The sequence below is a fragment of the Epinephelus fuscoguttatus genome, linkage group LG23 (assembly GCF_011397635.1).
Source record: "Epinephelus fuscoguttatus linkage group LG23, E.fuscoguttatus.final_Chr_v1".
NCBI lineage: Eukaryota > Metazoa > Chordata > Actinopteri > Perciformes > Serranidae > Epinephelus > Epinephelus fuscoguttatus.
In genome coordinates, this window is record NC_064774.1 from 2,458,998 (window position 1) to 2,484,326 (window position 25,329).

The 25,329-nt window shown below is 42.4% G+C and overlaps 1 pseudogene; it reads right to left on the reverse strand.

Moving 5' to 3' along the window:
* Nucleotides 1-1,879: 1,879 nt before the first annotated feature.
* On the reverse strand, nt 1,880-25,329 carry LOC125883946 (NLR family CARD domain-containing protein 3-like; annotated as a pseudogene).

The following is a 25,329-nucleotide window of genomic DNA, read 5'->3' on the forward strand; positions in this document are numbered from 1 at the left end:
GTGACTGACACCACAGGACTTGTGGTGTGGCTTAAACTAACCCAAATTAATGAAATCCAGTCAATCTGAGTATCGTGTTTAAGTGATATCAGGGTGCCTCAAATCTATTGCATGAATTAAAATTCAAATTTTAACTTTCAAAACACTAGGATGCCTCTCATGATGGATGGAGGTCCCTCTAAACCTCGACTCAATGCCATCTGCACAATGATTTTCCATTTCACTGCTGCCGTCCTCTTCCTAACATGTCCTTGCAGAGGTAAAGACATCACTGAACACTTCAAATTCTCAAATTGCTGCTTAAACTATAAACTATGACAGACTTAAAATGAAAAACCAAACAAACAATACAGCATTTAATGGGCCAAACACAAACTCACTTGAATCGCTTGCCCATGAAACCATGGCTTTATAGTAGGTTAGTAAATTCACTATATCTCATGAGGAGGAGTCTCTCAAACTATCTGTTAGACAGTCCCTTTCTCCTCTGAGTCAGCGGAAGACAGCCCAAGATGGAGAGTGTTTTCCATGGGCACACTCGATGGCACGTCTGTTGTAGATAGATAAATATTTTTATTTGTGCCTGTTGGAAATTTGACTTGTAATATTGTGAATGTTGTGAACACAACATTAAAAGATCATCCTCTTATAAGTTTATATCATGAACTTAATAGCAAACAGTTGCTCATTGAGACATCCAGCAGTTGCAGAGCAATATGATCATTTATGTGGAATTGTGTTTGTGTCTTCATGATGAATGACGAATAATCCAAGTGTAAAATTAAATTTTATATTCAGATGTGAATCTATGTTGTCGGGTGAAATGCGGGGTACCACAGGGTTCGATTCTGGGACCTATTTTGTTTTCTCTGCTGTGACACACCATCCACAGCTCTGGTTTGATTGTGTATTGTGTTTCTTTATGTGTCATTACATGCAAATGACATCCAACTTAACATTGTAGCTACAGACAATAAACTCAACTCCATTACAATATTGTCTGGCACATTTATTTCCTACTGCATGCACTTTAAATCGATAAAGCCACCTAGTTTCTTAGTCCTCTGAACCTTGACACATTTTCTGGCTGTTGAGCCTGATTATAAATACATCAAATATATCAATCTGTGTTTGAACATTTTTATTCCCCTTTCAGGTCAGTCTCAGATGGTGAATCCTTCACAGCCAATTGTGGCAACAGTCGGTCAAGACATCATGTTACCATGCCATCTGGAACCTGCTGTTAATGTCACTGACAAGACCGTGGAGTGGACGAGACCTGACCTGAATCCTAGATTTGTTTATGTGTGGCGTGACGGTGTGGAACTAGAGATGAAAAAACATCAGTCCTATGTAGGGAGAACATCAGTGTCCATCACCAAACTGAAACATGGAGACATTTCACTGAAACTCTGCAAAGTAAAAATCTCTGATAAGGGGAAATACAGGTGCTTTATTCCCACACTGAGCAGAGAATCTACTGTTGAGCTTGTTGTTGGTGAGTGAATAAATTATTGTGGGTTTATAGGGCCGAACCACAGTGTGACAGTTAATCAGTGGAAACACATTTATCTACAGCAGGAAAGTGAGACCTGACTTGTTGAAGAGCAGTTGATTGGTAGCTGTTAAGGAATGAGACAGCATTTGTTTTTAACTTTTGCTGCCTGGATTATACAAGCTGGTCTGTATTTCCACCCTGTCTCATTCTGTCCAGTGGAGAGAGAGATGGACTCATTCCTTACTTAGTTTGGTGCAGACAGATGTGACCTCCATGTTTTCTTGCTGCTGACTGAACACGAGACTGAAATACAACCCAAGTATGAAGCTAAGAGCCTCCCCTTCCTGGTGAGTGTCTAGAGATGAAGCCACAGCAGATACATTATCTTTGTCTTTTACAGAGCTTTCTTTTTATTTCTTTTACAGAATTATGTAAATAAATCACCACATTAACACACAAAACAAAGAAAGAAGCTACTATAATCTTGTCAAAAGTCAATTGTGTCAACCTATCATATGTGTAGGCTTGCAGAGACAATGAACTTTAAGATGATTATTGCAGGGAAAACAGAGCTGCAGATTTGTTATGACAGAAACGAACTAACACCAACATATCCTCATGCAGTGATTGCACACACAATGGTTTGTAAAGAACATAGCAACTCGCAGATGACATGTACATAAAGAAAGTTACATAGGTTAGGTTAAGGCAGGTAAAGTTGATGTGGCTAGGTTAAGGAAGAAACAAAACAAAAACATGGCAACGACATACCTTAAAATAACTCAAAGCTGACTTGGTTTCACAAAGTACCAAACACTGGTCTCTTAAGGGAAAGTCATGTGTTGAATAGTCTTGTGTTTTTTGATACATCTACCACCAAAATCAAATTGTGGTACATTAATTTTCAGTACATGTTCAAACAGTGCATGAGAACTTAAGCTTTCTGTGTGGCCCTCCCTTCTTTATTGTGGCCCAAACGAGCAGGTCTTCAGAGTCCTCTGAATTGAATCAACTGAGAAACATGTGGAATAATAAAAACATTGTTATTCATCATTTCTCTTTGTGACATAACAAAGAAGCATTTCACTTACAATTTCATGCAGGTGGAGGCTCTGACATTTTATTACAGCCCCCACTCATTGATTTATTGTGTCAACACACTGGTTTCTGCTGCAGTCAGTTACAGAATATAATGATTCATATGAAATAACCTGAACATACAGAAGAATAAAGAAGACATTTACAGAAATATAATCTGACTCTGATGAGAATGATTCAACGTACATGCAGACTTGTGCACTCTGACATCAACCTCTGAGATACAGGAGAACAAGAAAATGAACATCAGTTCTCCATCTTTCCACAGTGTGGCAGTCTCACAGAGCCAGATCTATCTCCACAGCGCTGTGTCAGCACCAGAGAAAGGTCTGCAATCATCTATTATGTTTCTGATATATATATATATATATATATATATATATATATATATATATATATATATATATATATATATATATATATATATGGGAGGAAAACACTGCGGATTGCTTTTGCTTCTTTAAACCAATCACAGTCGTTCTGGTACGGACTTTCATCATCTCCCCCCACCCCTTCAAGTGGTTCTGTCCATGTGGTGTCAGAAGTGAAGCAGAAAGAAACAAATGAAATAAAGACAGAAAGAGCAGAGTTGAGTCTAAAATACAAATCAAACGCATAAAGGACAACAACTGTAAAATGTGGAAAATTGCCAGGGCTGAATTTTGCTCCCAGTCCGACCCCATGTCGTCATTAACAGTAAAAATCTGCACTCAGATTCAGGTGAGGTCCAGGTGGAGGGTGGAGGAGGTGGTTGAGTGCAGAGCAGAAGGAGTGGAGGAGTTTCAGTGTAGTAACATGGTCCAGTCAGAGTCTCCTTCTGGATCATCAGGACACAGCTGATCCTCTCAACACATCCACCGTCCTGTTTATCAAACTGCAGTTGTCTTCCAGCTGATGAGAGAAGAAGATAAGAGAAGTTATAAACCAGCTGTCAGTCAGTGATGCAGCACATCCAGTATAAAGACCAGTAGGGACTTCCTGTTCAGAGCAGAGTGGAGCGGCTGTGTAGCGTAGTCGGCTTCCTTCCAGCTCTCATGTTAACGTGTTGGAGTGAACACACTGAGCTGGAAGCTCACAGACCTGCAGAGACTTTGGGCATCAAGTCTGTTTACTCTGCAGATTTCACTCAAGTACACAGTGGAAATAAACTGCTGAGAGTCCTGAACGCATCATGGCTGCACAAACAGAGGGATTCACTTTAATGATGGATTTACTGAGTCTGTTAGAACAAATGACTGATGGACAGATATATCATGTTAAATGTTCTACATGTTCATCCAAAGACTGAACAGCAACACATCAGCTGTGATTGACTGATCTGTATGCCTCACCAACCAGTCAAGTTACAGTTACAGTTTACATCCATGTCTGTCCAGACTCATATGTGTCCATGACAGTAGACAATGATTCAAATATGGATGTTGCTGCAAAGAAGCTACTTATTCTAAAACACAGACGCTTCACACACATCTTCAACCCGACAGCACAGAAGATCTATACAATCAGCACAGTTTCAAGATCAGTGTCACCAACTCAGTCTCTGACCAAATGTCTCCCCTTCTGTTCCTGAGATATGACGTTTAATAATGACCAGAGAAGTGTTCTATGCAGAACATGATGATGTCACAGTGAAGTTGACCTTTGACGTTTTGGGTATTAAATCTCATCACTTCATTATTTTATCCTGTTAGACATTAGTGTGAAGTTTTGTCATAATTAGTGAATGAATTCTTGAGTTATGGCCAAAACTATGTGGTGTGAAGCCGCAGTGACCTTTGACCAACAATCTCTAATCAGTTCATCGTCTAAGTGAACGTTCTTCAGGTCTTCCATATCTCAGCATTTCTGCACCATCATTGCAGCCAATGAATGACTAACAGAGAATATCAGCATGTTCTACTGTGAAAATCAGCAATAAAAGCTTCTAAACAAAACTGTTGTTCTAGCAAGAATATGATCCGACATCGGAGAGAAACTTACAACATCAACAAGAGATTACAGGTTTCCCTGAAGTTAGCATGTAGCTACATGTAGCAGTAAAGGCCACGTAATGTAAACACAGCAGTTGACCATATAAAGAAATCTTAGCTTCAGTAGAAAAAGTCATTGAACACAGGGTATTCTGAGGTTTTTTGTTCACAGGGATTACTTTTACTTACATTTACCTCATTATGGGCTCATTTAATATGAATATCCTTCATTGTATAAAACACACACACACACACACACACACACACACACACACACACAAAACCAGAAAAGCATAGGGTTTGATGAAGGAGGACAGCTGTCTCTATACATGTTGTGATGCTGTCAGCTGTAATCCAGCTTCACTTCCTGTAGACATGAACACAACAACAGTCGTCTTCACATCAACTTAAACACATGATCTCAACAAGCTTCTTTCTGATCTGATTGGCTGACTGTTCTCTCTGTCTGTCTCTCTGTCCTCTCCTGAAGACTGTCACCATTCCCCTCTTTGAGCCACTGAGAAGGTCTGAGGTTTACAGGAAGTACTGGATCTTTGCTCTGATACTAACTGTGTCTAATATAATACTGCTGAAACCAGCATGGACCCACTCCAACCCTCTACTGACCTCAGAGTCTCCAGTTTACAGTGTGGACTCTCCTTCAGATCACACAGCAGCTTCACATCTGAATCCTGCAGGTTGTTGTCACTCAGCTCCAGCTGTCTTAGATGGGAGGGGTTGGACTTCAGAGCTGAGGCCAGAGAAACACAGCTGATCTCTGACAAACTGCAGTTTCTCAGTCTGAATAAAGAATAAATGATGTAGATAAAAATCATTAATAAAACAATCAGATGTGTTTTGTCCCTGTGTTTTGTTTGTTTTGATTTGACTGCCTGTGTTTTGTTTTGTAATTGTCTATCGTATGATTTGTAGTTGTGAGGTTTTAAAGTGTTACTGTGTCTGTGTTGTGTAGGTACCTGCCTTGGGACTACAGATGAAATTTAGCATCTGTGCTAACTCTGGCACATTTACATTGATGCTCAATGCAGTAATGTTGATTAATGTGCATTGCCTCAACTCAATAAATAAATAAATAAATAAAATAAATGTGTTCAGGTGTTAAATGTGTAGTCTCGCCACCAGACTATCAGAGATCTCCGCCTTCTGATAGTCTGGGGACACTCCTTTCTAAAGTGTGTTTAACACACTGGCGAAAACGGCCGGCAACAAAGCAACGCCTCTTGCATTTTTGAAAAGGACACGCCCTCCCAGAAATGTGCGCTCCCCCTTTTCTCATCCACAAGGAAACAAACACACAGAGAGCTTGAAAATGGATGCCGAGAGATTTAACTCCGTTTTATCAAACGTGTGCTCATCCTTGAAGAAAATATTTTTTCCAGGGGATGTCTTAGTTACAACATTATTGAGCTAACTGGAGTAGTTTCATGTCGTATCCTACAACGGGAGGTTTTTAACAGATGACGTCCTGATGTTACCTTTGCTGCTGCTGTTAGCTGTCCCTGTCAGCTGCAGCCACTGATGCTTTCCAGACATCGTGATTTCCTAAAACTGAATAAATACCACTCTAGTGGGACTATGTTTACAAGCACAAGAGTTCAGCAAGCCACCGAAGGACCGCCCTGCAGATTTACTGTTGGTTCTGCAATGTAGGGAGTTGTTTTAAACTCTGAAATTGTATCTGCCCATCTAAACACAAAATCAGGGAGAAAGTCATCAGTCTTTAGATAAGCAAAGCATCTAAAGACTGACTTGTGAGTCTATTAAATGTGTAGCTCAACATTACTATGTCCTGATGAAAATACAAAAAGTGAGAAACAGCTCTCATAAATATCATTGACAATGTGCTGCTACTTCAATAAAGATGTAGTGACTTCACCTCTTAAACTCTGCCAGCTCCACCAGTGGCTCCATCATCACTAACTTATGTTGTGCAGCCAAACACAAATCACTTATTTAAAGAATCATGAGGGTCAATTTAAGTTGAAATCAAGTGTTTGAAGGTAAGGAGTGAATTTTCAACTCATTTTTTGACTTACATTTAAGTTACTGTAAAACTTCAAATAGTAGCCGAGCTTATATTTGCATAAATCACTGATATCAGCAGGTGTCTATTTGGGACAGGCCTTTAAATCCTTTCATACAAAACTGTTGCTCAGCAAAGATGGGAAATACAATCAAACTGTTTATTTAAACTAGTATGAATATTACGTGTATAAAAATCAGGCTTCAGATAAAATATCAATTATGAATTCTGAATTATTCATTTGATGTAGCTCCAACAGACAGCACATCAGAGATAGTTGCAGCAATTTAGGATTACAGGACCCGGCACACCAACACAACACCACTTTATCCTGTTAAAACAATACAATACTGGGATTAATTTTTATGAAAAACCCTTTTGAGTCTATTGATCCAAGGATGGACTGACATTATATGAGTAACTTACTGCGTATTTGAGGAATTGACACATAATTTGAGTAAGCCAACAACCCAGTTTTATACATCTGCAGAACTTCTATAAAAGAAATGAACTGCTTGGCAACCAGAGCAGGCCTCTAATTGAGACAGGTGTTTATTCGTCAAAATGTGTAGCCACAGCGGGCTAGTAAAAGGGACTGCGCGTTTAACTGGGACTCTGCTTTTAATGCAAGGTTTACAGTATACTATGCAGGATTGTTGGTTACAGTTTGTAAACACACTTGCCAGTGAAAGTGAAAGTAAAAGCCAACCCCAGATTCATTCTTGTTTGGCATTTCTTCTTGCTAAATTTGCATTTCTTTCAGTGTTGTATCTCTTTGATTCCTGCTGCTTACAGTCTGGCATCTGGTCACCACCTTTTTATAAAGCCCTGAGCTCACCTGAGCGCTGTGGGGGTACACGCCCAGAAACTTCCCAAACACAGACAATAAGAAGAAAGTAAGAAAACACAGGCAGAGAGCAGAGTCTCTGTAGATAAATACACCAGCAAAACACTGAGAGTGGCTCATAAGTGATGATTGAGAGGGATTATTTCTGTATGAGTCTATACACTGTTTTTAAGGAAGATCCTGCAGAGTTTATCTTTAAGGTTTTAGCTCCACATTGCTCTGCCACAGTCAATGGATTAAACCACTGAGCAAGACAAATAGACTTCATTGTGGATCAGTATAATATCAGCCTGATAGGACAGGAGTAAGTCACTTTGTGCTGTGTGTGCTGTGTTTCGCCTAAAACTCTGCCACAAATTGACAATTTTATCCAGTTTTAAGCTATGCTTTTATATACTCTTTTTCTGATCTTGGTTGCTTTTACCCATATGTTTTGTCACGGTAAAAGATTCTTGTAATGGGAGGCCCAGATCTTTTGATATACGTGTCTCGGATCGGGACAGCTTGTTGCTGCCAACACCGACTTGTTCTTAGCATAGGACCCAGCTAGCAAACGGGACTGTGGATAACATTACTGCTGTTTATATGTTATCAGCATGCCCTATCAATATTGTCTGCGGCATGCATGCACTATCAGAGAGGTCACCAACCTCAAGGAAGATATCTGTAGGCTTTCTGCTGAATTGCGGAAGAAGGACTCCTTGCTGTCCAGTTATGTTGACACAGCAGCTGCTCACGCTAGGAAGATTTCGGCTATGAGCTCCGCCATATCCATCAACCACCGAGTACTCGGCTCGGACCTCCATCCATGCTTGTTGTTGGCTCATTTATGGTTTGACACATCACCTTGTGAAACTTTCTGCTATCCAGGTGCCTGAGTCCAGGATATAGACTCCAGAGTCCCACAACTGCTGGATCAAAACCCATCTGCTTCAACCGTTGTTTTCCATGTGGGAATTAACGATATCAGGAATCAACAATCAGAGACACTTAAAAAGGACTTCAGGAATCTCATCAACAGCCTTTTACAATCAGATCGTCAGTTCATCATCTCAGGCCCACTACCCTGCCTGAGCTTTGGAGATTTCAAATTCAGACGTGTCTGTCAATTTCATACATGGCTCAAGGGATACTGCTGCTTGCTCAGCATACTGTTTGTTGACAACTTTACTACTTTCTGGAACCGCCCATACCTCTTCAGACACGATGGAGTACATCCAAATTTTCATGGATCACGTCTTCTTGCCATGAACATGGAACTTGCGTCAAACTCCTCCCACACACTGCGAAACTGATGTTTGGTGGGTCCGATCCATCACTCTAATGACTGTCACTCTGCTATAAAAATTCCTGTAATTATTTACCATAGACACAGACCCCGTAATCTCCCTGAAGCAAACAGGAATTTAAACAACTTACGACTGGTTTGGACTCTAATTGTCAGTCCCCCAAAAAGCCATACACCTCAAAAAATAAAAATGGCTTTATTAAATTTCAGATTGCTAAACAATAAGTCATTTTTAGTAAATGATCTTATTAATACTCATAACCTGGACTTCACCCTATTGACTGAGACCTGGCTGGACAGAAATGGCGCAGTGACACTCATTGAAACTGCACCTCCCAACTTCATGTTTATCCATACAACTAGATCTGATAAGAGAGGCGGTGGAATAGGTGCCATCTTCTCTAATATGTATAGCTGTAAGGAAATCACCCTCGGAGAGTTCACATCTTTTGAATACCTTGCTGTATCTATACATTGTATGTATGTATGTAATAACACAACTGAAACCTTAAAAAAACTGCAAATGAGTTGTCATTGTTCACAGCATCACCAAATGAGTATCCTGTGAACAACTTCAACTTCAAAATACAAAATATCATTGACAATATTGCACCCTTTAAAACTAAAAACATAGAAAAGCAAAAAGCCCCCTGGAGAAATGGAGTGTCTGTTCTGCAGTCTAAGAGAAAGTGTCGCCAGGCAGAACGACAATGGAGAAAAACAAAACTTCAGGTTCACTATGAAATCTACAAGGACACACTAGATGACTACAACAAAGAAATTAAACAGGCCAGACAATCATTCTTTTCTAAAATCAAATAAATGAAAATATCAATAATACTAAAGTGCTCTTCTCTGCTGTTAATCGACTTGTACATCCACCATCTTCAACCCCATCAGAGATGCTGTCCACTGAAAAATGTGAACAATTCACACATTCTTCAATAACAAAATTATTGCCATCAGGTGGGACATTAGTGCCTCAAGATCCAGAAATGAACCTACTGTACACTCCAGTTCTCCAGGAATATTATCTGTGTTATGTCTCACTTTGACATTATAGATTTCGAAAAACTAGACAGTATAGTCGCATAGCATATAGCATTTTTCCTGCAGCACTTGAAACAGCTGTTATTAAACCACTTCTGAAGAAGAGTAACCTTGATGCAACAGTTATTGCTAAATATAGGCCCATTTCCAACTTACCATTCCTCAGCAAAATATTCGAAAAAACAGTCTTTTCTCAGCTTAATGAGTATCTAACATCACATAGCCTTCTTGACATCTATCAATCCGGTTTTCGATCTCACCATAGCACAGAAACGGTACTTATTAAAGTTGTAAACGATCTGCAGATAAACACAGACTTCTTGTTCTCCTGGATCTCAGCGCAGCTTTCGATACTGTTGATCATAACGCCAGGGCCACGTTGCCAACGAAGTGCTGCGAAGCGCAGTGCACCAAAATTCTTGCGCGAGCCTGTTCATATCAGACGCGCATTTCTCCACACCGGTCGACAAGTGCTTCTGCTCCCAGCTGTTGTCTCTGTCACATTTGGGGCTGTTTTTCCATCATGGGTAAGTAAATAACCTCATAAAATTATATGCCATGTTTTCCTAACAACTGTACATGTATGTCTACTTCTTAGTAATGAGTATATGTCATAGACTGTATAAAAATATGTATATAAACACACACACATATATATGCGGCTCGCGCAGAAAATAGACCAGATGCCGAAACGATCGCTGCAGGGCCGGCTGCGAAGCGGTGTGGATGACACAATCGGTTAACATGGGCGCTGAAAGGAAACTGGCTTCACTTCGAGGTGCTTCGAGGCTATTCGCAGCGCTTCTGCGGGTGGTGTGGCCCTGGTGTAATATTCTAATAGGGAGGTTCGAAAAATGAGTTGGCCTATCTGGCCCGGTTCTAAATTGGTTCAGAACCTATCTACAGGAAAGGCAGTTCTTTGTGTCCATTGGTGACTTTGCCTTGGACAGAGTGGGTATTACGTGTGGAGTACCCCAAGGTTCAATTCTTGGACCACTACTATTCAACCTCTATATGCTTCCACTCACACGTTATACAGAAACGCAACATAAATTACCATAATTATGCAGATGATTGCCTTCTGCACTTATGCCCCAAGAAGATGGAACACCCTGCCTGAAGACCTGAGAAAGGCCCCCACAGTGAACACCTTTAAAAGCAGGTTAAAAACCTTACTTTTTAAAACCGTCTATGGTTAAATTCCTTGTGTGTGTGTGTGTGTGTGTGTGTGTGTGTGTGTGTGTGTGTGCGTGCGTGCGTGTGTGTTTGAGTGTGAGTGTGTGTTCTGCACTTGCACTTTTATGACTGTGTTGTGATTGTATTGTAATTTTATGTAAAGCACATTGTGTTGCTTTGTGTATGAAATGTGCTATATAAATAAAGATTGACTTGACTTGACTTGATGTCTGCAGTTTAGTGTCAACACAACTTTCACATCATAATAATCTCAGCACAGGAGTAAAAAAATGGTGTCTGACCTCAGAGTCTCCAGTTTACAGTGTGGACTCTCCAGAAAATCACACAGCTGCTTCACTCCTGAATCCTGCAGCTTGTTGTTGTAGCTCAGCTCCAGCTCTCTCAGATGCAAGGGCTTGGACTTCAGAGCTGAGGCCAGAGAAACACAGCTGATCTCTGACAACCTGCAGCCACTCAGTCTGAATAAAGAATAAATGATGAAGATAAAAATCATGAATAAAACAATCAGATGTGTTCAGGTGATAAATGTGTAGCTCAACATTACTATGTCCTGATCAATGAGCTTTGCCCTAAGCTGAGTAGAGTGACTTTGTCATTGTGTTATTGTGGATCATCATGATGTCAGCCTTCTACAGACATCATCCAAATGTCACCACAACATTCATTCACCTATTCATATCAACACAGATTAACAACATGCTGCTGATCTCAGTCAAGTCTGTATTTAGAGGATCAATATCAAATCAGACACGTTGGACTAAAAACTGTTCATTCATTCATTTCTTACATGACCTTCATACTGTATTTGTATATGGAATAAAAAGGAGAGGGACACATTTGTTCAAGTTTGTTCAACAGCCACATGCACATTAAAAGAGTTATTGGTGGCAGTAAATATTCCTCCTGTCCATACTGAGTGTGAAGTGGTCTCTTCTTAACTCAGCTACACTGTAAGAAATGTCTTCATCAGTTCAGATTAGGGCTGCACAGTATATGCGGTAGACGGTAGAAATGATATAAATTTGGCCCACGGTAGAGATTTGCGCTCTACCGTCCTATCGTCGATGACATCAGCGCACCTGCCTCAGTGTGAAAATGGCTGCGAGCACAGAGACAGCGGAGCAAGAGGAGCTGGTTCACGTCCGTGATTTAGCGTAGCACGTGCAACATGTGTTGCTGGAGAACTTGTGAGTGAGTGAGTTAATGTCTTATGAACAGCCCCGGACTTCTCAGACTCTTTTAGCGACTTACCGCTCAGAGGGAACTCATTCAGTGTCTCCTCTGGCAGCAGCACAGCCTATCTCCCTCTCCTCTCTCACTGTGCGCACACGGGAGTTGGTTTTCGGCAAGAGAGTTTGTCATAAACCTTTGGTAATGTAAACCTATGTGACGCTAGGGGCTCCACAAAAAACTCCATATGTGAATGTGTGATAGTTGTGGTATCATAGCAGCCTGTCACAGGTTACAGCGTGATGATTAGAGGAGAAATGGCAGAGCATAAAGGTCCAGGTGGAAAAAACACAACTCAGTAATTTAGGATTTTGCTAAAAGAAGGAAATTACCTTTTGATATAGATCCCAGGGGACATTTTGCACCATAGAGTACTGGGTTTTAATTTTGAGTTTTGAGATCTGCATTCTGCACAATAAATGCTCTAAAAAATACATTATATCTTTGCTTTTGTTGTTGTTGTTGTTTTTTATCAATTTAGCTTTGCTAAGGGACTACAAAACCCATTCAGAAACACTTCTATTATAACTTTTACACTTAAATTTATACCGCGATATATACCGTTACCATGAAGCGATTCGATTTATACCGTGATATAAATTTTAGGTCATACCGCCCAGCCCTAGTTCAGATGAAACTAATATGAAGCTTCAGCAGTCTGAGTTATCCAAACTCCCTCTTTGAGTTACTGTTCCTCCTCTGCAGCTCAACAAGAAAAACACTGTCAAACACTAAATACTGACTGTAACTCAGACAGCTGAAGCCTCATATTAGTTTAAACTGAACTTTGACACAGAACAAGACTGTGGATTTTGTCCTCCATCTGGTAACACTGGAGTCAGGTTATAAAGGGACTGCTTCACAGACAGTATGGACAGAAGGAATGATTACAGACATCAACTACAAAGTGCACTCAGTAGAGTGCAGACCTCTGCCAGACGACTGCATTACAGCTGTGACTCTAGACAACAACACATGTTGCTCAGCTGTGACCGCTGGAGTTGTCCCTCCTGACTTCCTTACAGTCAAGATGACGGCTAAGATAACAAAACGTCTGAGATGCTTGCTGTCTACACAGGGCTTTAAACAGATGACATTAACATAGGACATATCAACGTGCTTGACTTATATATAACATTTACTAAAGTGCTGGACGTAATCTTCAGAGTCTGTTATAATAACATGTATGCCTCTGTGCACCAGTCAAGTTTCTCATTACATCCATGTCTGTAAAAACATGGATGCTTCACATCCATTGTCCCCCGACAGCACAGAAGATCTATACAATCAACATCATTTCAAGGTGGACACCCAAGATCAGTGTCACCAACTCAGTCCACTAGTTTGGAGTCCACATGTGTCTGTCTTTGCTTTTAGGTGGATTACAATAATAAATGACACGTTTGGAAGATTTTATTCCACTTACAGTGATGTAACCAGAGGCTGTTAACTCAAGTAACGTCACCTGTGTGGGAGGAGGGAGAGAAACGCAGCCCAGCGACAGGAAAACACAGTAAAGACTCTCACACTGAGCTCAAATCAAAGCAGTGCACATAAACAAGGTAAATACCATCAATAAAATAGTTGCTTTCTTTCAGGGGGGTGGGGGATCCCACTGATAGAGGAAACACTTGATAGCAACTGGGATTGTTCCACAGCACATCAGTCAACACATGGATGCATAGGGAAACAGGAGCCAGTGAATGCTTGTCATTTAGAAATGAGATCACATAGACGTATGAATCCAGATCATTAATGGTGCAGTCCTAATGGGCGTGTGAGTGTGAAAGAATATCAACCTGTCCTTAAAGTCCAAGATGTTTCCAGTGCAGACTATTTATTTGCTTATTGTTGCAGTCTAAAGGTCTGTGACTTCAAATGATTATGTGACGTTAACATGAAAACAAAGAAACCTCAGAACCTCAGGAATGTTAAATTCTCTTTGGATAAATCTCAAACTTGATGGTGTCTAAATGTTCTAAACCATCATTTCTCTGCCTTTCATAACCAACTGTTCAGCCATTTGGAAAGACACAACATTTCTGAAAACACTGAAAGCTTTATAACCTCAGTCAAGGATTTATATTATATATATCCAAAAACAAACAAACAAACACCTACATAAGCAAGTGAACTGACCTCAGAGTCTCCAGTCTACAGTTTGGACTCTTCAGTCCAGCACACAGCTGCTTCACTCCTGAATCCTGCAGGGAGATGTTGTAGCTCAGGTCCAGCTCTCTCAGATGGGAGTGGTTGGAATTCAGAGCTGAGGCCACGGCTTCACAGTAAGTCTCTGAGATTCCACTGAAACTAAATCTGACATGACACATATATTAGAAAATCTGTTATTGTCAAAGAGACACTTTGTATTTACTTTATGGATTTGATGATGAAACAGTTTGAAATATCCTGTTTTGATGGACTGAAAATAGTTAAGAATAAAAAAAGAACACAAAGAATTCAAACTAATTAAAAGCTGATTCATGACCAGAATTACTGCCTCGTGGTCGTATGCTTCACCAGTCAAGTTACACTTACAGTTTACATCCATGTCTGTCCAGACTCATATGTGTCCATGACAGTAGACAATGATTCAAATATGGATGTTGCTGCAAAGAAGCTACTTATTCTAAAACACAGACGCTTCACACACATCTTCAACCCGACAGCACAGAAGATCTATACAATCAGCACAGTTTCAAGATCAGTGTCACCAACTCAGTCTCTGACCAAATGTCTCCCCTTCTGTTCCTGAGATATGACGTTTAATAATGACCAGAGAAGTGTTTTATGCAGAACATTATGATGTCACAGTGAAGTTGACCTTTGACCTTTTGGATATAAAATCTCATCACTTCATTATTTTATCCTGTTAGACATTAGTGTGAAGGTGCCACCTCTAGATGAACAGCCCTGCTCGCCATACAGGTAAATATAACACCGTAGCGTTTGCAGGTTGATCTTCCTTTCTTCACTTCGACTGGTCCGAAGTAATCTACTCCTGTGTTGGTAAATGGTGGTAGATCAGGAAGGATTCTTACCTCAGGAAGATCTGCCATCTTTTGTTCAACTGCTCTTCCATTGTAGCGTCTACAAAAGTTGCACTCAGCAACGATCTTCCTAACTGCTGAATTGGCATTGGTAATCCAAAATCTCCTCCTCACAGTAGACAGAGTGTGACTTCGCCCTCCATGGCCCAGACTTTGATGTACATGTTTAAGAATGAGCATAGAAACATGCTGCTCTTTAGAGAGAATGAGTGGATGTTTAGCTTCCTCTGGCATTGATCCCCTGCTCAATCTTCCTCCGACTCTCAACAGTCCATCCTCCAGAACTGGGTCCAACCTGTATATGGGACTCTGTCGATTCACTGTTGCTCTTTTCGATGACAGAGCAGAAACCTCTTCGCTGAACCTCTGTTGCTGGCAAAAACGAATGATAGCAACTTCTGCATTCAATAGCTCATCCAGTGTCAAAATGTTGCTCCTAGGCTGAGATGTGATCCGCTGTCTCTCTCCCTTTGCAGAACCGTCCTGACTAGAGGTCTTAGAAGAATCCACCACAGAAGCTTCTGACTGCTTCCTTAGGAGACTTTGTTCCAACAACAGAGCCTTTAACCTAAGGATCCAGGCGACTGCTGTTTTGAGCCTCCGCCAGTCAGAAAAGTAGGTAATGAGCTGGTCTGTAGGACTAGAAGCATCACACAACCTGATGGCATTGGCTGTTGCCTCCTTTCTGACTTCTTTGTCTGTGGCATCCAGTGTGACATCCAACACAGTCTTAGGCCAATCCTCTTCTTCCTTCCAAAGGAATGCTGGACCCTTCAGCCACCTGTTGCCCTTCAAGTAATCAGAGACCTTCATTCCTCTCGACGCATCGTCAGCTGGATTGTTTTTAGTACTGACGTGTCTCCACTGTGATGGTTCAGATAATTCCCTAATGGTCGAGATTCTGTTGGCCACGAATGTGTGAAAGCGCCTGTCCTCATTGTTCAGATATTTCAACACTGAAGTGCTGTCAGTCCAAAATACTGAATCTTCTAACTGGATGTTCAATTCTGCCTTCACCATTGCGTCCACTCTGACGGCGAGGACGGCTGCTGTCAACTCAAGTCGGGGAATGGTTACAGCCTTCAGTGGTGTTACTCTGGCCTTACCAAGCAGAAAGGTGACTTGGATGCGATTTTTCTGATTCAGCATCCGGATGTAGGTTGCCGTTCCATATCCAGCTTCACTGGCATCTGCAAAGTGGTGCAGTTGGGCGTGCTTGACCAGTCCAAAGTCTACTGGCTTGATGCACCTGTCCACATTGAATGCAGTCAGCAGATCCAGGTCCTCAATCCACCTTCGCCATTGGTTTAAGATATCCTGTGGCAAGGCATCATCCCATCCACAACCTCTCCTACAGAGTTCTTGCTGCATCATTTTTGCATGCAAAGTGACTGGTGCCAGGAAACCCAGAGGATCATAAATGGAGCTGTTGACTGACAACATGCCACGTCTAGTGAGGGGCTGATGTTTAATCTCCATCTTGAATCTGAAAGAGTCAGTCTCCACACACCACTGTAGGCCCAGAGCTCTCTCCATCGGAAGTTTGTCTTGATCCAAATCCAAGTCCTTCAGGTCCTTGGCTCTTTGATCCTTAGTGATGGCTTGCAAAACAATTCGACTGTTGCTGATCCATTTTCCCAGGATGAAGCCTCCCTTTCGACACAGAGCAATGAGATCTTTTATTGTTTGGATTGCTTCTGCTTCTGTGGCTGCGCTCTTCAGACAGTCGTCCACGTAGAAGTTTTGCTTCACTGCCTGAAACACTTCGACTGAAAATACGGACTGGTTATCCTCTGCAGCTTTCCTTAATGCATAGCTTGCAACTAGGAGAAGACACAGCACCAAACAGGTGCACAGTCATTCTATACTCCACAAGATTCTTCGTGATATCTCCACCTGGCCACCAGAGAAAACGAAGAAAATCTCGGTCCTCTTCTAGAACCTTCACCTGGTGAAACATGGCTCGAATATCTCCCATGAAAGCTACTGGCTCTTGTCTGAAGCGAGTAAGAACACCAAGCAGCGAGCTGGTAAGGTTAGGACCCTGCAGGAGTTCATCATTCAAAGAAGCACCTTGGAATGTGGCTCCACAGTCGAACACCACACGCAGAGATCCTTTCCTTGGATGGTGGACACCATGGTGAGGAATGTACCACACCTTCCCACTGTCACGACACAGTTGTTGCTGAGGTACTCGCTCTGCATAGCCCTCGCTAATTAGATCGTGCATATACCTTGCATACTCCTGATGGAAGCGATTGTCGTGACGGAACCTCTTCTTCAATCCTTGGATCCTCTGATTGGCCACTGCAAAGTTGCTGGGCAGAGAAACCTCTCCTTTCCTAAAGGGCAATCTCAAACAGTACTTTCCTCCTTAAGAACTGCTGAATTTTCCATGATTTTGATAAACTTGAGGTCTTCTCTGGACATTTGCCTTTCCTCTAAATTTCTTTCGTTGAACTCTTGATTGTACTGGTTTGCCAGCATTTCTTCCAGTTTACACACAGACACTCTGTTCACTGTAGCTGAGTGAAGCTCCTGGTCCATATCACTGCCTCCATCCAGCGGGCCATTAACCACCCATCCCAGCACGGTTTTAACACCATATGGGCCATTCCCTTGGCTATTGATGACCTCCCACGGTTCCAAAAGTTTGGGTGCGTTGGTTCCAATCAACAGGTCAACATTTGCCTTTATGCTGGGGATGTGCACCTTGGATAAGTATGGCCACTTACACAGGTCCTCAGATATGATCATGTCATCGGTAGTGACTGGCATCTTCTGCTGTGTGATAATCTCTGGAAGAAGATAGAAGTCATTGCTGTCAAGACCAGATACTTCTATACCAAATAACGAGTGTGCTGGAGTCACCTTTGTTTGTCCCATTGTACGCAGCAGGAAGTTGGTTCGTTTTCCTGTAACATTCAACTCCTGCATTAAATGTTCGGAGCAGAACGTGCCTGAGCTGCCAGGATCCAAGAAGGCGTAAGTACTTATGATGTGATTTCCCTTTGATGCTTTGACCTTTACAGGAAGGATGGATAACACACACCGGTCCTTACCGGCCCCTGTATGTCCACATGTTGTGAGTGAACCAGAATGTTTAGATGGTTCTCTTTCCTGTTCCAGAGCTGCAATTTGCCTTTTGATGTGAAGCACGGTGGGATGAGTTTGACTACAAACTTGACATGTCAAGCGCTTCTCACAATCCCGGCTCATGTGACCAACGCATAAGCAAGCAAAGCAAACCCCCTTTTCCCTCAGAAAGAGAAGTTTTTCCTTGTGCTTCTTTATCTTAAACTGCTTACACCCCTCCAATGAGTGATTCCGAGAGCAGCAGAGGCATCCTACACTTTCGGCCTTCCCTGGATGAAATGTTGGCTCTTTAACTTCTTCAGGTGGTTCCATGGTGGTGGTAGATGTTACTGTGGTGGCAACAACACTTCCTTTAACCTTGTTTCTGGGCTGTGACTTGAATCTGGTGAGAGCTTTGTTCCCAGCGGCACTAATTGATTGATCTTGTATGTCACCAAACAGAGGGTCAGAAAGAATGCTGACACGACGCTCAATAAATGTGACTAAATCACTGAAGCTAGCTCTGTGGCCTGTTGTTTCCATGATGTCGTGAGCTTTGGTTCTCCATTGTTCTCTCATTTTGTATGGTAACTTCGAAATGATGGCTCTCATGTTTACAGGCATGTCAAGCTCCTGCATGTACTCCAGTTCCTCCATTACATTGCAGCAGCCGCGTAAGAATAAGGAATAGGCCTGGAGCGTTTTCACGTTCTCTGATTTTATTGATTGCCAGGCCAATGCCCTTTCCACATACGCAGTTGCAGTCTTGTATTGGTTTCCAAAATGTTCCTGTAGCAGACCCTTCGCCACTGCATAGCCACGCTCAGAAGCCATATGCTGACAGCTACGCACCAGTTCCCGTGGTTGTCCTCTAGTGAACTGCTCCAAGTAGTACAGGCAATCTGCTTGTCCTGTTTTTCCCTCCACTCCTTGCTCAAAGGCTTTAATGAAGGCTCTGTATTGGAGGATCACCATCAAATATGGGGATATCTCTTGGTGGTAGAGACAGTGACCGCTGCTGTACCAGAGCTGCTGTGATTTCATTTTGCCTCTGCATGATAGCAAGAAGGTCTCCAGATGGATTTTGATTGATTGGTTGGGGATATGCAGATTTTACTTCCTCATCCTTAATGTGAGCAGTTGCAAGTTGATCCTGAAAAGGCTGTGACATTCCCAAGAGATTGTTTTCCTGTTGCTGTTGATTGGGAATATGTTGAGGATTTGAAGTGTTTTTTAACAATTGAACAGTTTCCTTTGAACGCACATCCATTGTGTTATCATGCAGTAATAACACTTTTGTCATGTCATTTTGTTGTGTTGATTTACAGGTTTCAGGCTTGAATTCCTTTGCCTTTGGGTTTAAGACACTGACATCCCCTTTCCTTTGTTCCTTTTCCACATAAGAATTCATGCCATTTAAAGATGCTTGAGATGAGCTTTTCAAGTTAGAGGCCTGTAGTACCGCCAACTTAGCAGCAGAGGCAGCTAGCTCAGTTTCCAACTTCAGCTGCTCTTTCCTTCTTCTCAGCTGCTGTTCCTCCTCTTCCAGAGCATGTTTCGCTTTAAAGCTGCAATGTGGGCAATGAGTGAAGCTCTCTGCCTCAGCTTTAATCCTAGCAGAGGACGTGGTACTTGATTTTCCACTATTACCACTCCTTTGGCTTGAATGTTTGCTACCAACATTTGAAACACTGTCATCTGGATTTATATCATCATCAGCATCATTTTCATGTGCATTACCCTCATCGGAAGAAACCCACATTTTCACATTAGCAATACACTCATCATTTGAAAGCATTTTGGCTTTGAACCATATTTCATGGTTTTCTCTTTCATCACATGGCAGCAAAACCAACAGAGAATCATGCATGCATTTTGCTTCTTCACACATTTCAATCAGATCATCAAGAGCATTTTGAACCTTAGTGCTTTCACCCTTTGACATTAAATTTTGAATTACATTTCTCAGAGTAGTTGCTTTATTTAGTTTGGCCTTTCTGCCATTTTGAAACCTGTCCAATTTCTCGGCAAGCGCTTTAGCCGTCAGTTTAACCACCCGTTTTTGAGTCTGAGTTTCAACACCGCTAGTCCCACTACCGGGTCTACTAGCAGTTTGCGCATCAGTCCTGGTGGTTATGTCCGACGCCGCATCGCGCATTTCCATATTGAATGAACAGTCAGTCAATTAGCAGTCCGCCGCAACGAAACGAGAGTCAATTGCAAAATTTATTATCCACGCGCGCCAGTTACCAATGCATTGGTTTTTTATCTATGTGTGCACACAATTTAAATGGCCATCAAAGAGTGTAGCGCTACACATACCTCCTTGTATTGCGTTGGGCGCCGTGCGATGGTCCGATGCTCCACAACCGGCATTAGCATTAGCAACCTAGCTCCTCCGCGTCTCTCCCGTACGGCAGCAAACCTGGCTCCAAACCGCGGCAGCAAACCAACAGCTCCCAGCAGCTCTCCTCGTCCTCCCGGATCGCCTCCTGGCTCGCCCAAAACGTGCTGAAGCTTCCTCACTGGTTCCAACTGGTGCAGGTTTTTGACAGAATAAAGGGGCTAACCTAATGCTAGCTCCTGAGGTGCCTTAGCCCGGCGTGACCTGGTCGACGCGCTTCGCTTTGAGATACCGTGACAGTGTCGCTTCTTCAAGAATCCACAGGCAGCTCTTGTTGCAGCATGACAATACTTTTATTGCTTTCCTTTGCACCTAACATGAACATTAACCTTCTCTGACTCTATGGAAGACCAAACACACAGCTTCACCCGCATCCCTCCGCGCCACAGCGGTCAAAAACCATTTGCCCTTCCGGGTTCAACACCTGACGTCACCAGATTTCCTCCTACCTTTGTAGGTGAGAGCATAGGCTGGTACTACAGCGCCACCCCGTGTTCAAAACAGTGAATAGCACACAAATGTTATGACACTTAACACATTTGGCTCCTACACATAGTGGTGAATAAACTCAGGTATTATCTGCATGTCTGATTCTATAAAACACCTCACACAATCTGTTTATGGAGTAATAACTTTACTGCTTTCACTCATAACCACTTACCGAGCCTTTCTGCAGTTCCTCACAGCTGGAATCAGTCTCCGTCGTCCAGCACTCGTTGTGTTGTATTTCTCCACGTCCAACTCATCCAGAACCTCCTCTGACATCTGCAGCATGTAGGCCAGAGCTGAGCAGTGGATCTCTGAGAGTTCTTTCTTTGATCTGTTCTCTGACTTCAGGAACTCTTGGATCTCCTGATGTACTGAGAGGTCGTTCATCTCCAGCAGACAGTGGAAGATGTTGATGCTTCTGTCGGGAGAGATCTTGTTTGTGTTCATCTTCTTCAGGTTGTTGATGGCTCTCTGGATGATTTCTGGACTGTTGTCTGTCCGACCCAAAAGGCCTCCTAACAGTCTCTGGTTGGACTCCAGAGAGAGGCCATGAAGGAAGCGGACAAACAGATCCAGGTGACCATTTTTACTTTTGAGGGATTTCTTCATGGCTCTCTGTAAGAAGACATCCAGGGATCTGTAATTATCCTCGTCTGTCCCCAGGAAGTCCTCCAGTACCTTTGTGTTCCTGTTGGTGAAACAGTGGAACAGGTAGACTGCAGCCAGAAACTCCTGAACGCTCAGATTAACGCAGTAGACTGTTTTCTGGAAGATCACAGACTCTCTTTTGAAGATCTCTGTACAAACTCCTGAGTACACCGAGGCCTCTGTGACATCAAGACCACAGCGCTCCAGGTCTTCTTGGTAGAACATGATGTTTCCTTTCTCCAGATGTTCAAACGCCAGCCTCCCCAGCTTCAGAAGAACGTCCCTGTCAGCCTCCGTCAGCTCCTGTGGACTGGTCTCATGTCCTCATCATACTTGTGCTTCTTCCTCTTTGTCTGAACCAGCAGGAAGTGTGAGTACAGGTCAGTCAGGGTCTTGGGCAGCTCTCCTCTCTGCTCTGTAGTCAACATGTGATCCAGAACTGTAGCAGTGATCCAGCAGAAGACTGGGATTAGACACATGATGTGGAGGCTCCTGGATGTCTTCATGTGTGAGATGATTCTGCTGGACCGCTCTTTATCACTGACTCTCCTCCTGAAGTACTCCTCCTTCTGGGCGTCAGTGAAGCCTCGTACTTCTGTTACCCTGTCAACACATGCAGGAGGGATCTGATTGGCTGCTGCAGGTCAGGAAGTTATCCAGACCAGAGCCGAGGGAAGCAGCTTCCTTGATGAGGTTTGTCAACAGCACGTTGACTGATGACTTCTGTGTGACATCAGTCACAACCTCATTGTTGTGGAAATCCAGAGACAGTCTGCTTTCATCCAGGCCGTCAAAGATGAACAGAACTTTACAGACAGCGAGCTCCTCTGCTGTGACCTTCTGTAATGTTGGATGGAAAACACGGAGCAGAGTGAGAAGACTCAACTTCTCATCTCTGATCAAGTTCAGCTCCCTGAACGAAAGCAGAATCACCACACTGACATCTTGGTTTTCCAAACCCTCGGCCCAGTCCAGAGTAAACTTCTGCACTGTGAAGGTTTTTCCAACGCCAGCGACGCCGTTGGTCAGAACCACTCTGATGTGTTTCTGTTGCTCAGGTAAGGCTTTAAAGATGTGCTGACACTTGATTGGAGTTTCATGGAGGGTCTCCATCTTAGAAGCTCTCTCAAGCTGCTTCACCTCATGTTGGGTATTAACCTCTTCACTCTGTCCCTCTGTGATGTAGAGCTCAGTGTAGATCCTGTTGAGGAGGGTTTCACTTCCTGTTTCATCACTTCCTTCAGTCACACGTTCACATCTCCTCCTCACACTGATCTTATGTTCATCTAAAACCTCCTGCAGACCACTGTCTGCTGAAAGAGAAGGAAACATGTCAGACTAAAGAAATAAATCTGGACTCTGATTATTTTCATGACCAACATTAAAACAAGTAACACAAACAAATGAAGGTTTTATACATTAGTTTGATAAAATCTTTCATGTCTACACTTTACAACACAAATAAACCAAGAAGAATCCTGTTTTCAGACATGATGACATCAGCAGACAGATGTACAGTCTTACTTTGTACAGTGCTGGTCTGACTGGCTGTCTGCAGTCCAGCTCTTGTTCTGGATCTTTTTCCACACTGGGGACAGGAGGAGTCTCCTGATGAAGCAGACTGGTCCCAGTATGAGCTGATGCACTGTCTGCAGAACCAGTGTCCACAGCTGGTAGAGACTGGATCCTTCAGGACGTCCTGACACAAACTACAGCAGGACGGCTGCTCCTCCACAGAAACATGACTCCTCTTCTTCTCTCTGTGGAGATGAACACATTATTTAGATCTCGTCCTGCAAACTGTGCTGAAAATTATTTGCTTTATTCACACACTCAGTCACAGGCAGTTCAAATATCTCATGGTGGAGCTTCATGAAAACCTCCTGAGTAATGTTGTGCTCCACTGTGAGACGCAAAAAGCTGCCTCATGTTTTTCAACAGTCTCTTACTTTGTGTCTGAGGGTCCAGCTTCATTACTGAAGTTTAGAGGATAATCTTTGGACCGGTCACTCTTCATAGACAGACAGCTGGACACTGGAGACTCTGCTCTCTGTCTGTGGAAACAACAAATGTTTGACACATATTATTAGTCCTTGTAAAGACCAGGTTCAAACAGTATCATCGTTGGCGCTGCCTGTGTTTTACCCACCAGCAGCTACGTGTCTCCTTTATCTGAACACCCTTGTAAATATACAGGTAATTTAGTTTCCTTCTTATTTCTTCTCTCAGTGCTGCTCTTATATACTGTGCTCTATTTAACTGCATATTTTATTGTTATATTCTATTTTCAGTAGATAGCCAAATTTAAAGGACTCTGATCAGGGCCAAATAACTTGATCAGGACATCCCCGATGACTGAATAAAACAATACCTCATGTCATTATAAAAACAGTGCTGTGGTGTAGATTATCAGATAATAATAAAAACAGAATCATCTTCAGGTCAGTTTACAGTAGAAACAGTCTCTTACTTTGTGTCTGAGGGTCCAGCTTCATTACTGAAGTTTGGAACGTCACCTTTACTGTGGTCACTCTTCAAAGACAGCTGACAGCTGGACACTGGAGACTCTGATCTGTCCCCGTCTGCCTCCAAATCAGCCATCTTCCCAAATCTGAGAGAACTGTAACACACATACACAGTGTGATGAAGTCAGTAACTTCTTATTTATAGGACATGATTACATATTGGCTGGGTATTGTTATGACATACAGTAGGGGAGAGCGGGGTCAGTTGGGACACTTTTGTATTGACACTAAATAACCTTTGATTACTCACAGACTACTTGAACAGTAATGAAAATAATTTGATCTCTGAACAGATACAGGCGTCTGCTAACTATTTATCAGGTTTTTAGAGCCCAACCCAAACGTGTTATTGATTTGTAACAAGGTAGGAACTATAAACAATACAGTCCCAACTGTCCCAGGGAGAGCAGACACACTTTGGACTCCTGCGTTAGCTCCCAACAAACATTCAGCTAACACTAGTACAACCTGATAGGCCTGAAAATCAGCTTTCCAACCATATATTTTTGTATGTGGCACAACTAAAAACAGTATGGTAGAAGACAAATGACAAAAGAGCCAAAACATTTACTTCCATGCTGTAGATTTCAAAACTGTGAATAAATTGTGAGCAATAGTCAGACGGTCTCCATGTTGAGGTTGAAAGTGAACAGGGTGTGGCTGAGCATGGTGGATGACACAGTTTCTTTCTACCTTGCTAAATAGGCGGCACTGTGCGACCCCACTCTCCCCTATAACAGAATAAACAATGAATCAGAATAAAAATCAGCTGATTAATCAATAATGACAGTAATCATTATTTTTATAGTATTAACACTCACCGTGTCTCAGACGACCTGTATTCCTCTGACTGCTCTGTCCAGTTTAAAATGGAGTCTGAACACACTGACTTTAGACTCTCAGTGTTCCCTCCTGT